A 13852-nucleotide genomic window follows, 5' to 3' on the forward strand; every position below is an offset into this window, starting at 1 on the left:
ATAAACCTATTTTTTATAAAGATTGGTTTGAAAATGGTATAAGATTTATAAATGATATTGTAAATGAAGATGGGACTTTTTTCTCTCATCAAGAATTAGAAGAAATGTATCAGATAAATGTGAATTTCATGAGATATAATAGTATTATATCTGCTATACATCAAGCATCAAAATCATTTGTGGGAAAAAATCACAAATTAGAACTACCTTTAATTCCATCTGCTATTAAAAGACTTGTTAAAAGTTCAAAAGGATCTAAAGATATGTATATTGTTTTAAATAAAAATAAAAGTGTTCCCACTAGTCAGTTAAGATGGACTGAAATTTTTGGCTTTGATCAAAATCATTGGAAAAAAATTTATAAAATGCCATTTGTTGTCACAAATAATACTAAGTTACAGTGGCTGCAGTATAGATTCAATCATCGAATCTTAGCTACAAACAAATTTCTTCATAAAATTAAGATTTATGATAATCCAAATTGTACATTTTGTAATAGAGAAATTGAAACATTAGAACATTTATTTTGGGATTGTGAACATACACAGATATTATTAGAACAGATTGAAAATTGGTTTCTGACCAATGGAGTTAGTGTATTTTTTACAAAAGAAGTTTTTTTGTTTGGTAACATTGCAAAAATATCAAAAGGCAATGCAGAAAATACTCTTTTTCTTACCATAAAGCAATATGTTTATAATACCAGATGTTTTAAAAAAAAACTGTCAATAAACTCAGTAAAAGAGAAGATGAAATATGTGTATGCAATTGACAAAAATATTGCTATGAAAAACAAATGTGAACATCAGTTTCACAGAGAATGGAACATTTTTAATAGATTACTTAGTTAAGTACAAAAATGTATACACTTTAAATTTAATATTATACATGTTATAAATGAAAATGCTGTATTTACTATGCTAAAATAGAATTCAATGTCTAGATGAATTGTATTGAAAACTCACCACATTATTTTCTCTCACTCTCTTTCTCTCTCTCTCCGGTGTTCAAACTGCTTTACTCTTTATCTTATATTTGTATATTTAAAAAAAAAAAAAAAAAAAAATTGCTTCCTAATAAAAAGATGTATTGTTAAGATAATATCAATAGATTTATATATTATATATTGTTATTATTTGTGTATACACTGTATTATGTTGTAAATTGGAAGTTATAAATAATAAAAAAAAAAAAAAAAAAGAAATTCGTTTTGCATGCACATGTATAAAAATTGCGGTTTTTATCCAAAGCAATCATACTAGGTTTGAACGTTGTTTTCAATTTAGACTTGTTTATATAACTATTAGATATAGGAAGATGTGGTATGACGGGATGTAGAACCATACGTTTCCATAATTGTATATCAATATAGATATAGGAAGATGTGGTATGAGTGCCAATGAGACAACTCTCCATCCAAGTAACAATTTATAAAAGTAAACCATTATAGGTCAAGGTACGGCCTTCAACACGGAGCATTTGCTCACACCGAACAGCAAGCTATAAAGGGCCCCAAAAAACTACTAGTGTAAAACCATTCAAACGGAAAAACCAACGGTCTAATCTATATAAAAACAAGAAACGAGAAACACGTATGAACTACATAAACAGACGACAACTACCATATATATATAAAAGTTAAGTAGAATCCATATGCTGGTAACATATAAGAAAATTAATAAAAGATAATAACGGTTTCAATTCATCACTTTTACTAGCGCTTTCACTGCTTTTACAGATCATCAGGTAATGTGACTTGTATACATAAGTGTTATACAAAACAATTGATTGACGTTAACAATATATATATATATATATAAACAAGTCTAAATTGAAAACAACGTTCAAACCTATGATTGCGTTGGATAAAAACCGCAATTTTTATACGTGTGCATGCAAAACAAATTTCTTGGTAGAGTGGTCTAAATACAGCACAAACAACATTTTCCAAAAGACCAAAAGAAGTGAAAAAGTATATTTTAACAAAACGCATTTGACTAGCAGGTCGAACAACGGATGTTCTTAAACCCTGCTGACTGCCATGGCGATTGCCAAATAAACGGATCACCAGATGTAAAAATGGATCTTATATATATATATATATATATATATAAGTGCCTATAAATAGCAGCACATGACATACAAATCTATGGGAGTGTGGATTAATCAGTACAGAGATTAATTCAATTACACAAATAAAATTATAGATTGCCTAACAATGTAATTTTAACACACTATTTAGTATGTAAATATAAGAATGTTTAAAATATTTACAAAATGATGAAAATAAACGCAATATTTCGCTAGACTAACTAGCTTTATCAAGCGTGCATCTATCCAGGTGAAATCGGATGTAGATGATAAGAAACTTTTGCAGCTCAATGTATATGTTGCACTTGAATTTAGCTGCCTTGAAAATAATACATAATTTGGATGAAGTTCAAGATTTTTACAAAATTGGTAGTTGAAGTTAGCAACGTCCATTGGCCAATATTACAGGATAAAAAGGACGATGCTGTGTACTAAATTATTCTTTATCTTTCCTGTATCTTTTCTCATCTTTTTCGTTAAGACCATCAGGTTCTAAAGTGTGGAGTTGGTGGATCCAAAAATTTTCTCTTCTCCTTCTCGCCGTGGTGTCCCACTCGGTGTTGACTTCTATGATGAACTGCTTGTGTTGTAAAGCTGCCAATACAAGCAGTTCTTTCATCAGCTCCGTTACTAAACAAAATTATACCATCTACTCAAATTCCAACTGTAAAACGGAGAACTCAATTTATATATTAACATGTGACACATGTGGCATTCAGTATGTGGGAGAAACAATGGACAAATTTAATATTCGGCTCAATAACCATCGTTCATGGTACAAAACAAACAAAAACTGTCCTCTCACAAGACATCTTCGTTCAACGAAACATTCTTTTGATAATGTTACCTTCCAAATCATAGAAGTCAACACCGAGTGGGACACCACGGCGAGAAGGAGAAGAGAAAATTTTTGGATCCACCAACTCCACACTTTAGAACCTGATGGTCTTAACGAAAAAGATGAGAAAAGATACAGGAAAGATAAAGAATAATTTAGTACACAGCATCGTCCTTTTTATCCTGTAATATTGGCCAATGGACGTTGCTAACTTCAACTACCAATTTTGTAAAAATCTTGAACTTCATCCAAATTATGTATTATTTTTAAGGCAGCTAAATTCAAGTGCAACATATACATTGAGCTGCAAAAGTTTCTTATCATCTACATCCGATTTCACCTGGATAGATGCACGCTTGATAAAGCTAGTTAGTCTAGCGAAATATTGCGTTTATTTTCATCATTTTGTAAATATTTTAAACATTCTTATATTTACATACTAAATAGTGTGTTAAAATTACATTGTTAGGCAATCTATATATATATATATATATATATGTGTTACAGGCATTTTCTACATTTTGGCATCTTGCAAAATGACTAAATTTTCAGGCAATTTATAAAATGCCTAACCTTGACAGGCATTATAAAATGACTAAAAATACCTAGCCATTTTGTAGAATGACTGAAATTTTGAAACAAAATTCAACAAATTGCCTAGCTGTCAAGTTTCAGGTAATTTGTTAAAAATTTAACATGATAATTATAACTGAGATGCAAATGACTAAAAACGCATCTTGCAAAGAAAATAACTAGTGCTTCGATAAAAATGAGATTATTCTTCAAAACCAGCTAGGAAAGTTTGTATTCTTTTAAGTGAAACTACGTAAAGTATTAACTCACTCTGTCTTTCATTTAGTAATTTTATGATTTTCTTGTCAAGATAGCAGAAGAACAAATTGCTCTTACAATAGAACAAAGATTACAAACAAATTTTGAAAAAATCTAGATTCAAAACAGAAATGTGTTATGTAATCAGAGAAAAAGAAGCATTATTTTATATTGACTGATTGTTGTTTGTTTGCATTCAGTAGCAAATATTTCATACATATTTAAGACGAGAACAAATTGATAATAAATCAAAAAGATAATTTCTGCAATGGATTGACCCGAATAAAGGACAGTAATTTTGAGTGCCACTTGAAATGAAGGAAAGTTGAATAGGGACAGAAAAAATGCCACAAATTTATACGTCCTGCACAGCCAAATGGATTCCCGCCTATATATACATGTAGGATGGGTTTTGCAATACAATGCCGTTTTTGGTTGTGAAGCAAAAATATGAGTATCTCCATCTTCACTGCCTAAAGGTAATTCTTGGATCTTTACAATGTGATGAATTAATACGACAGTAATTAACCGTTGTTAAAACCTTGAAAATCGATCGAGAAAAGACAAATACAGGTGCATTGACAGGGTAAGCGTCTCCTGCTGTAGAAGCATCAGCCGACATGCTTATATCTGCTTCATGCTCTGATAAGCTAAATCATGTCAGTCAACATAATCATGTTAATGTGACTTTGAATATGTTTGGAACACATAAAAAAGAAATATTCATGTGTGTGCTTTTTGCGAACCCTATGTTTGTCGAACGTTAAGTGTTTTATCAGAAAAAAAAGTATTAACACATCTGAGACTGAATGGGTGATGGTCCGGGTTTCACCACATGTGGTTGTAGTCCAAAAAAAAAATCAGGACAAATGTGTAGCAGATCCTGCCATTCAAACATTATATGAAAGAACAAATAACTGTCAAGTTCGGTGATTGTGGGAATTTCAAATAATTGAGTAGAATTTATTTTTAATCATTAAAACTCTTGCAGGCTTAAAATGCAGTTATTATCAAATATAAAACTGCTCTGTTATTCGATATTTTCAGTTGCTCAGTTTTTGTAAATATTTCATTCCATAAGATAATGTCAGGCATTTTGTAAAACGCCTTTCAATTTTTCCAGGCATTTTGTTAAATGTCTGAAAAAATTTGTCAGTATATAAAATGCCTGAATCTAACAGGCAGTTTAGAAAATACCTAGAGTTTTCAGGCATTTTACAAAATGCCTAAATTTAGAAAATGCCTGTTACATATATATATGCCGTTAATGACGTCTTTACACTAAATCAATTGCATGTTGGACGTGTACTGATTGAGCACTTACAAACATGTTAAACCCCGCCACATTCATTATGTTCCTGTCCCAAGTCAAGAGCTTGTAGTTCAGTGGTTGTCGTTGGTTCATGTCTGTCATATTTGTTTTTCGTAAATTGTTTTGTTATAAATTAGGCTGTTAGTTTTCTTAATAGAATTGTTTCATATTTTTCATGTCGGGGCCATTTATAGCGGACTATACGGTATGGTTTTTATCATTGTTGAAGGCCGTACGGTTGCCTATAATTGCTTACATCCACTTCATTTGAATTTGGATGGATAGTTGTCTCATTGGCAATCATATCACATCTCCTTATGTATATATATATACAAGTATGTAAACATAAATTGCATTCATTCCTTCATCATGTAAATACGTATACAGTTTGCAGTTCGAAAATGTTTTTAGGTTAGGTTTATCTCTGCCGATTAGGCTTTTGTCTCGCCTATTGCAGTCTGGGCAATTATGGGATTATGTTGGTTGAGGGTTCATATGATAATTTGCTATACCGGGGCCTTGTATAGTTTACTATACATTATGGGTTTTGCTTATCTTTATAGGCCTAACGGTGACCTCTGATTGTTAACAATCTCTCTCCTTTAATTTTTCTATGGATAGTTGTCTCCTTTGGAATCGTTTTCTAGATATGTGAGTTAATTGGACAGCAAACGCACAACCTAAATAACCAAAAGGACTTATAAAAGACGTCATCTCACGGTAGATAACACACAAGTGAAAGCTCTAAATTGCCAAGAATCTCGAGTTGTGAATTTGTCTACTAGAGGTCTGCCATCCACAATTTGTCTAGTGAGACTACTAGAGGTCTGCCATACATAATGTATATGTTATGAAAAAATTAGGCACTTCTATCGAGTAGAAATGGAGAACGGTCATCTTTATTTTGTATGTTCCCACTATGGGAGCGTGGTCCTCCCTAAACCTTGTTTCTGAAGTACGCGATAGCTATTCTTCTCTCAAAAATAATTATCCACTAAAATGTATTGAAACATAAAAAATATATTTAAAGACATCAATAAATTCTAACTGCTAGAGATTTTTGAAGCAGAATTGCCGGAATCTACCTTAACCGATGTTGTGTCAGTATATAGCCCAACGTTGTCAATTTCCGGCGCCGAAAATGTCAACGTTAATGTCATTTAAAGTTGGATTCTTTACTTCTTTGTAGCAATTTTGTTTATCTGAATGCCAAGGAAGTCATGCGATATGTTGAATTCATATCAAAGTTATACCAAAACAGGCCGAGCTTGGTAAACTAACAGTTACATATGTATAGGCCTACATCATCATGGGATTGATTTGTTGATATCGTACTTCGTTGATCCATATTTATTTCGTGAATATTGTTAGTATGTTAACGGCCGATGACTTTGTAATGAGCATCTAACCTGAATAGGCCATAGAAAAGCTATCGTTTTTTTGTCTTCATAAGTTTCCTTTCGTTAATACAGTTATCGTTATGTGTTTTGTTTTGTTTCTTTTTTGAAAAAAAGAAAGGGGGGGGGGGGTAATTTTGTCAAAGGCATGTGTCATTTTTAGGGGCTCATGATTCTTAATTTCTGGTTTGCAGTGTTGGTTTAAACTCTTCATGACTTTACTTTTTAAAAATTCAATGTGCAGTTTCTTAGGGCATTGATATACATGTATAATGACTATTAGACTAGTATTAATATATCTATGCATAGGGGGAGAACCATTTGCTATTCTAGCTAGGTGGTGGGAAGGGAATCCTGGTCTGTTCGCTCTGGGTCCTTTCGCCCTGTTCTTTCTTTTATTTTGTCTTGTTTAATCACGAACATATATATATATATATATATATATTGACAGATATACTGTTCCCAGGTTTAATGTAAATTAGTTGAATGAAGTATGTAAAAGTTTGTTGACAATTTAGTGAATAAACTGCATAAGCCATAACGTGTGAGGTAGTAGGATTTTTTTTCTGTATTGACTTTTTATTTGCATCCATTGCTACACATGCTTTTCTTTCTAAATATATTTTCACTTTTGCATACTCACTGATGCAGAATATTCATTTTCAGCCTGTATTGTGTCATGTTATTTAGGGGCCTTTTATACATGTAGCTCACTATGGGTTATTGGTTCTGCTCATTGATGAAGGCTGTCAGAGACCTATACATATATTTATTAACCTTTCCGTCATAAGGTATCTGGTGGAGAGTTGTCTCATTGGCAATCATACCCCAACTTCTTATCTTTATATTGTCGGAATTGTAATCAAGTCTTAAGCAGGCAAACTGAAAGGGAACTGTAGTACCTTTAATAAATAACTACTTACAAAAAAAAATTACACATACAAACAAGAGGCTCTCAAGAGCCTGAATCGCTCACCTGTAATTTTTTGCTTAAATCTTTCATCAATGATTATTTTTGCTTTTCAATATATATTAATGAATGGCTTAAAACTTCCATTGAAATGTTCTTTGTATCTGTCATATTTTCTTCAAAATCAAAGAAATGCATTTTACCCGTATGTTTCATTTTAGCCATAGTGGCTATGTTTCTTGACGTACAAGAAAATAAAATACAAAATTTATACTAGATACTCTGAAACTCATTCAGCCCAAGTTTGGCTGAAATTGATTCAGCAGTTTCAAAGAAGAAGATTTTTTAAAGTAAGCAAACTAAATGAACAAATTGTGAAAAATTGATTTTTAAGGGCAATAACTCCTTAAGGGGACAATTAACAATTTTGGTCATACGAACTTATTTGTAGATCTTACCTTTGCTGAACATTTTTGCTGTTTAGTTTATCTTTATCATTAATAATATTCAAGATAATAACCAAAATCTGCAAAATTTCCTTAAAATTACCAATTAAGTGGCAGCAATCCAACAATGGGTTGTTAGATTCATCTGAAAATTTCAGGGCTGACAGAGCTTGGCCTAATAAACATTATTACCTCGCATCAGATTAGCTCTAAATGCTTTGGTTTTTCAGATATAAGCCAAAAATTGCATTTTACCCCTACGTTCTATTTTAAGCCATGGCGGCCATGTTTTTTTACGAAACAGAAAATAAAACACAAAACTTTATTCTAGATACCCTTAGAATCATTCAGCTTACGTTTGGTTGGAGTTGGTGAAATCGTTTCAGAGAAGAAGATTTTTTAAAACATGATAAACAAATTGTGTAAAATTGTCCTTAAAGGGCAATAACTCCTTAAGGGGTCAATTGACAATTTTGATCATATGAACTTATTTGTAGATCTTACCTTACTGAACATTTTTGCTGTGCACAGTTTATCTTTATCATTAATAATATTCAACATAATAACCAAAAACTGCAAAATTTCCTTAAAATTAACAATTTAGTAGCAGCAACCCAACAATGGGTTATCAGATTCAACTGAAAATTTCAGGGCTGATAGAACTTTACCTAATGGACACTTTAACCCCAGTCAGATTTGCTCTAAATGCTTTGGTTTTTGAGATATAAGCCAAAAACTGCATTTTACCCCTATATTCTATTTTTAGCCATGGCGGCCATGTTATTTGACGAAACAGTAAATAAAACACAAACTTTATTCTAGATACCCTAAGCATCATTCAGCTTAAGTTTGGTTGGAATTGGTTCAGTAGTTTCAGAGGAGAAGATGTTTGAAATAGTTTACACCAGACGGACGACGATGGATGCCAAGTGATGGCAAAAGCTCGCCGTTCCGAAGGAACAGTGAGCTAAAAATCTATGAAATATTCCAAGGATACGATTTAGCTAGCCATATGAAATAATTTTTTTGTATGTTGTGCACCTCTTTTCTCCTTTCAGTGGCAGGGGCTATGTTATATGGTTGCCTGTATCATAACTTGTTATAGGATATAGTTATGCAGTGTTGAATGTCGGTCCCAATGGGACACAGATCCCCACCCCAAATTGAAAGGGATAAAATAATTAAATTATTTCACTCAATCTCAACAACAGGGCAAAAGTGAAGGAAATCAATCTATGCATACTAGATTATTTAAGTATGTGATATGTGATAAATATTCAAAAGTGAGATTATTTGATCAAATCTAGCCTTGTGATACAATTTCTTGAAAAAGTATTAAAGCAAAATTGAGTTCTTCAACAACATATGGGTAAATGTTTAATTTTCCATGAATAAAGTCCAATAATTCTGGAAAGGCAAAACTTGAATTTGCCAAAAGCGAAGTGAGCTTTCTGTAAATTACACTCATACAAAATAAAAGGGAAACATGCACTTGAGGCCAGAGGGAAGATATATTCAGTTGTCAAAAGTATAAATAAAACATATGGAATCTTATTAATTATATAACAGTGATATTGCTTTGATAAAAAAATTCATGAAAACAACTGAGTCAATAATCTGAATTTTTTACTAAATATTGTAACATTTCACTTATGCACATTTTAATGTTGATGGGTCTCACATATTTAAAAATCCTCTTTTTACTACACTTTGGAGCCCATAGTCTGCTAAAGCTTCATTTATTTAATCCTGCATTAGTTCAACAAAAATGTCTGCTAATAATCACTTGAACCACCTGAGTTATTTGGTGGGGTTACCATTCGGTACATGAATATATCTCTCTTAAGGATGTTCGCTACTCTGTTTCAGAATAATAAGCTTTTTAAAAGACTGTTATAAATTGACAGTATATAAATAAAGGAACTAAAAAAGCAGATAAAAATGAAAGGTCCGTGTGCTTGTTTTCGAGATATAAGCCATTGAAAATTTGGCGGGAAATGATTCTTTCTAGATTTTTCATGCATTTAACATTGGCACCTTTTTTCTGCATAAAAGTATGAAAAAATAACAAGGATTTAAAAAGATTTTCAAAGATGGTATTTAAAACTATATTTAATCAAATTATGAAAAGAAAATTAGGGGTTAGTGGGCAAAAATTTGTAATGTCACTACATGGATAAAACCAGAGGATTCCGAATATCTGGCAAAAATTCAAAAACAAGAGGAGTGAACATCCTTAATAAGTTTCATATACATTTTGTAAATTGCTGATTCCAGGTATTAAATTTTTTATTCTCCAGTAAAATTATTCTTCTGACATGATGTGTTGTGTACTGAAAAAAAGAAAATATTTTGTTATTAAATTAAGTTTGTTAATTCAATCAAAACGTAATGAAGAATGATAATTATAATATATTGTATTTCATTGTTATGGCCATCTATGACCCCAATACAGTCTGCTTAAGTCATTCTCTTATCTGAAAAAAATGGACAAATTCATTGAAATACTTCATTAGGATATAATGCACATCTTGTAAAAGTTACTTCCCTTATATTGCTTTTAATCATTGAAATTAATTTTAAATTACTGTACCCTTCATTCTTGAAATTAGGTTTTAAATCTAGATGAAACAATATTAACATTTATACAGCATAGATAATAGAATAAAATCTTTAAACTATTAAAAGTATACCATTTGGCCTTAAAGTCTGAATGATTCCTTGGCCTATATCCTTTAAATTTTAAGTTCTAGTCCCAATTTATTCCATTGGCAACTTTCATGTCTGACTGTTAAATGCAGAATATTTTCAGTCTGTTTCCTTATGAAAACAGTTTAAATACCATGTATATTATGTTTTTGTTTCATATTTGGGGGATTGAAATCATAGCACATTGTCAATAACCCACTTTTGTAACCCTAAACAGACAATTTTGGATTACTTACCCTTAATATATTGTAGTCCTATTGTTTTCTGTTAACAAAAATAATTTTGCTTTCAACATCACTGGACATTACATTTGATTACTGTTTTCTTGTTGTATGTACAGAATATCATACATATACAAGTATTTTTGTTTGAATAAAAAGGTCCTCTGTTTTGAAATTTTGATCCATAGTGAACATCTTTCTCCATCCTGTAAATATAAAGCAAATTTACATACAAATACTAATGTATATATACTAAATTATTCAAAGCAAAATTAAACTTTGCATTGTTATTATCAACACATGAATACACATTTGCCAAATAAATTACCAAGAAAATACATGTATATGTATTTATTAAGTATTATAGATAATTATGCCCCCAGCATTTTTGCTCAATACATGTACATAAAAGTTTCAAAGAAAAATTTTCAAAAGTCTTGAAAAATAATTTTTAGGTTTAACAAGGAGCAAATTTATGTCATACCAAACCTTTTAATAACATTTTTATATTTAATAGCTTGCATAAACATCATAAGATCATAACATGTCCATTGTACAATGCAAGCTGAAATTTTATACATTTTGGGGGGCACTCACAACCCAGTTTTATTTTAATTTAAATCCTGGAACCACCACTGTCATGACTGTATTATCACTAAATTGACACCTTGAATTTGACAATATTAATGAAGTTTGAGAAAGTAATATTATTAATGGATTATCATTTCTAATTAGATTATGTATATAATCATTGGAAGAATATAACATGTCAGATATAACATGAATAAAGAAATTGTAAATTAATTAGTTTCTGGGGATTCATGTAATGCAAAGCAGCATGTGTACAAGCTTTTCAAATGGGTGGGTGATTGGTTAATTTCAATGTGTAAATTTCTTTTATAATTTCAGAGATATGATTTAGAGGATGGCTATCTTAATTAATTTTTTTATGGGTACATGTCCATGTAATCATGCATGGTAATAACTGAACATAAAATAAACATTGTTCAAGAGTGCTGACACAGGATGAACATGAATATTCTGTCCAATAAAAAGGTCTTTAAGGAAAGAACAATTGTGTACAGATTGAAAAAAAATTAATAACTTAAAGCCATAATAGCAAAAAATAAGAAAATGAATATAATGTCCCCTTAAATTCCTCCTACCTAAAAATAAAAATTTCCGTTGTGTGTGGATAGTGAACCCCCCCTTTTTGTGGGAAAAATTTGGTTGATTATATAGGGAATCACTGAAGCATGACTGGAGCGGGCCCCCCTTAGGTCAGTCAGTGCACCCCCACCCCCCTTACAAAAGGTTCTGGATCCGCCACTGCATTGTATATGAAATGGGACGAATCTATTAATATATGTATTAGACCAGCTATAAAATAGCCAACAGTTGAAGTGAATATGTCTTACATTCTAATGATTTACAGTGGCAAATCCAGAAATTTTAATAAGAGGGGGCCTGCTCCAGACATGCGTCAGTGATTCCCTATATAATCAACCAAATTTTTCCCACAAAAGGGGGCCCGGGCCCCCTGACCCCCCCCCCCCCCCCCCTAAATCCGTCTCTGATTTGATAATGGACTTTTGAGTTGAATTTGAGACGGTCAGCAAAATTCATGTGTATTTGGGGGAGAAATTACCCCCTTTTAGAGAACTTACAGTCGGCATTACACGTGATCATCCGTGCTTTCAAATTTGATTAATTTTGGTCCGTATTTGCTGTTAGAGGTTTACAATGTTCTATTATCTGAGCACGAAGTGATAGCGTGAATATTTTCCAGGGAGATTGTGAAGAACACTTTGAACAATTTGAAAACGGATGTTGACAACTTGTGTGGGTATAATATTCCCGGAGACAAGGACGGATACCTAAGACCGAAATCCGAATATAATTCACCAGAGGTTGGTGTAAATAGTGTATTCAATATATGAAAAGAAAATGATGAAAATGGGATTTCAATTTTCATGTTTCATATAATTTTACACTTTATTTTTGCCGTTTAAATCATTTTTTGGGATCCCACTTATTTGAAAATACCCCTGTCAATTTGCAGTTTCTAACCATGGTACAACCATGGTTAACCGTGGTCAACCATGGTGGTATGGAGATGGTTGACCATGGTTTGACAAAATTGTTAATTGGCCGACCATGGTTAACCATGGTTTTGATGACCATGGTTGACTCATCAATAACCATGATTCCAAACATGGTCAACCATGGTTGGAACCATAGCCAACCATGGTTGGAACCATGGTCAACCATGGTCTTCAAAAACCATGGTTAACCATGGTCGGCCATTTAACAATTTTGTCAAACCATGGTCAACCATCTCCATTAAACCATGGTTAACCATGGTTGGCCATTTAACATTTTTGTCTAATCATGTTTAAAATGTTAAATGGCCGACCATGGTTAACCATGCTTCCTACTGGCATGTTTCCTACAATCTACAATTTTCTTGAAACACTGATCGTCTTCTTGTTACGACGCCTTGTATACTTCTCTTCCTTTCTGTACACCAGGACTAGTCACTTCCAACAAAGGCTGAATTACAGATTTGCATGAAAATCTTTAAAGATACCCAGGCAGATGTGTTCATCCATAAAGCTGTTTCCACCTGCAAGAACATAAAATTTCCCACAAAGAATCAATAGCTCCTGATATTTTATAAAACAGATTTTAGGAATCAAATTCAATTTTATTTAATCAATGTTCTTTTTATTTTATTTTGCAAATTTCCAATAAAAACAAACACATTTTATTTGTCAAATAATTGTAACCCCCCTTTTTTACCTTTCAAACAAAAGTGAAAAGAATGATTGATGTGTTATTAATTATTTTAACACATCCACACTTGTCATCTTGAACAATTTTATCAATTATACCTGGCATTCAAAACATTTCATTTATCACAGTTTATAATGTTTATGCTGACATCGAAATGCTGACTGACTAATTTAAAGACCACTTTCTGATGTGTTCAAATGAGAGCCTTATCAAATACCGTAACAATTTTTCTATCTTATAAACAAAATATCAAACAGATTTCCTGTAAATATACTTATCTGATAACAAATCTGCTTAATGT

The 13852-nt window shown here is 31.8% G+C and overlaps 1 protein-coding gene and 1 long non-coding RNA gene across 2 annotated transcripts in view; one reads left to right on the forward strand and one right to left on the reverse strand.

Annotated features, from left to right (window-relative positions):
• LOC127708176 (uncharacterized) overlaps positions 1–13852 on the forward strand; it is a 97021-nt gene that overhangs the window by 22032 nt on the left and 61137 nt on the right. The gene's annotated exons all lie outside the window — the stretch shown is intronic.
• Positions 9972–12655, reverse strand: LOC127708180 (uncharacterized). Its single transcript, XR_007985179.1, has 3 exons — positions 12423–12655; positions 10771–10961; positions 9972–10158 (listed from the first exon to the last, which is right to left on the reverse strand). It is a non-coding gene; the product is annotated as an uncharacterized LOC127708180 (long non-coding RNA).

The sequence above is a fragment of the Mytilus californianus genome, unplaced genomic scaffold (genome assembly GCF_021869535.1).
Source record: "Mytilus californianus isolate M0D057914Y unplaced genomic scaffold, xbMytCali1.0.p SCAF_7, whole genome shotgun sequence".
Classification (NCBI taxonomy): Eukaryota; Metazoa; Mollusca; class Bivalvia; order Mytilida; family Mytilidae; genus Mytilus; species Mytilus californianus.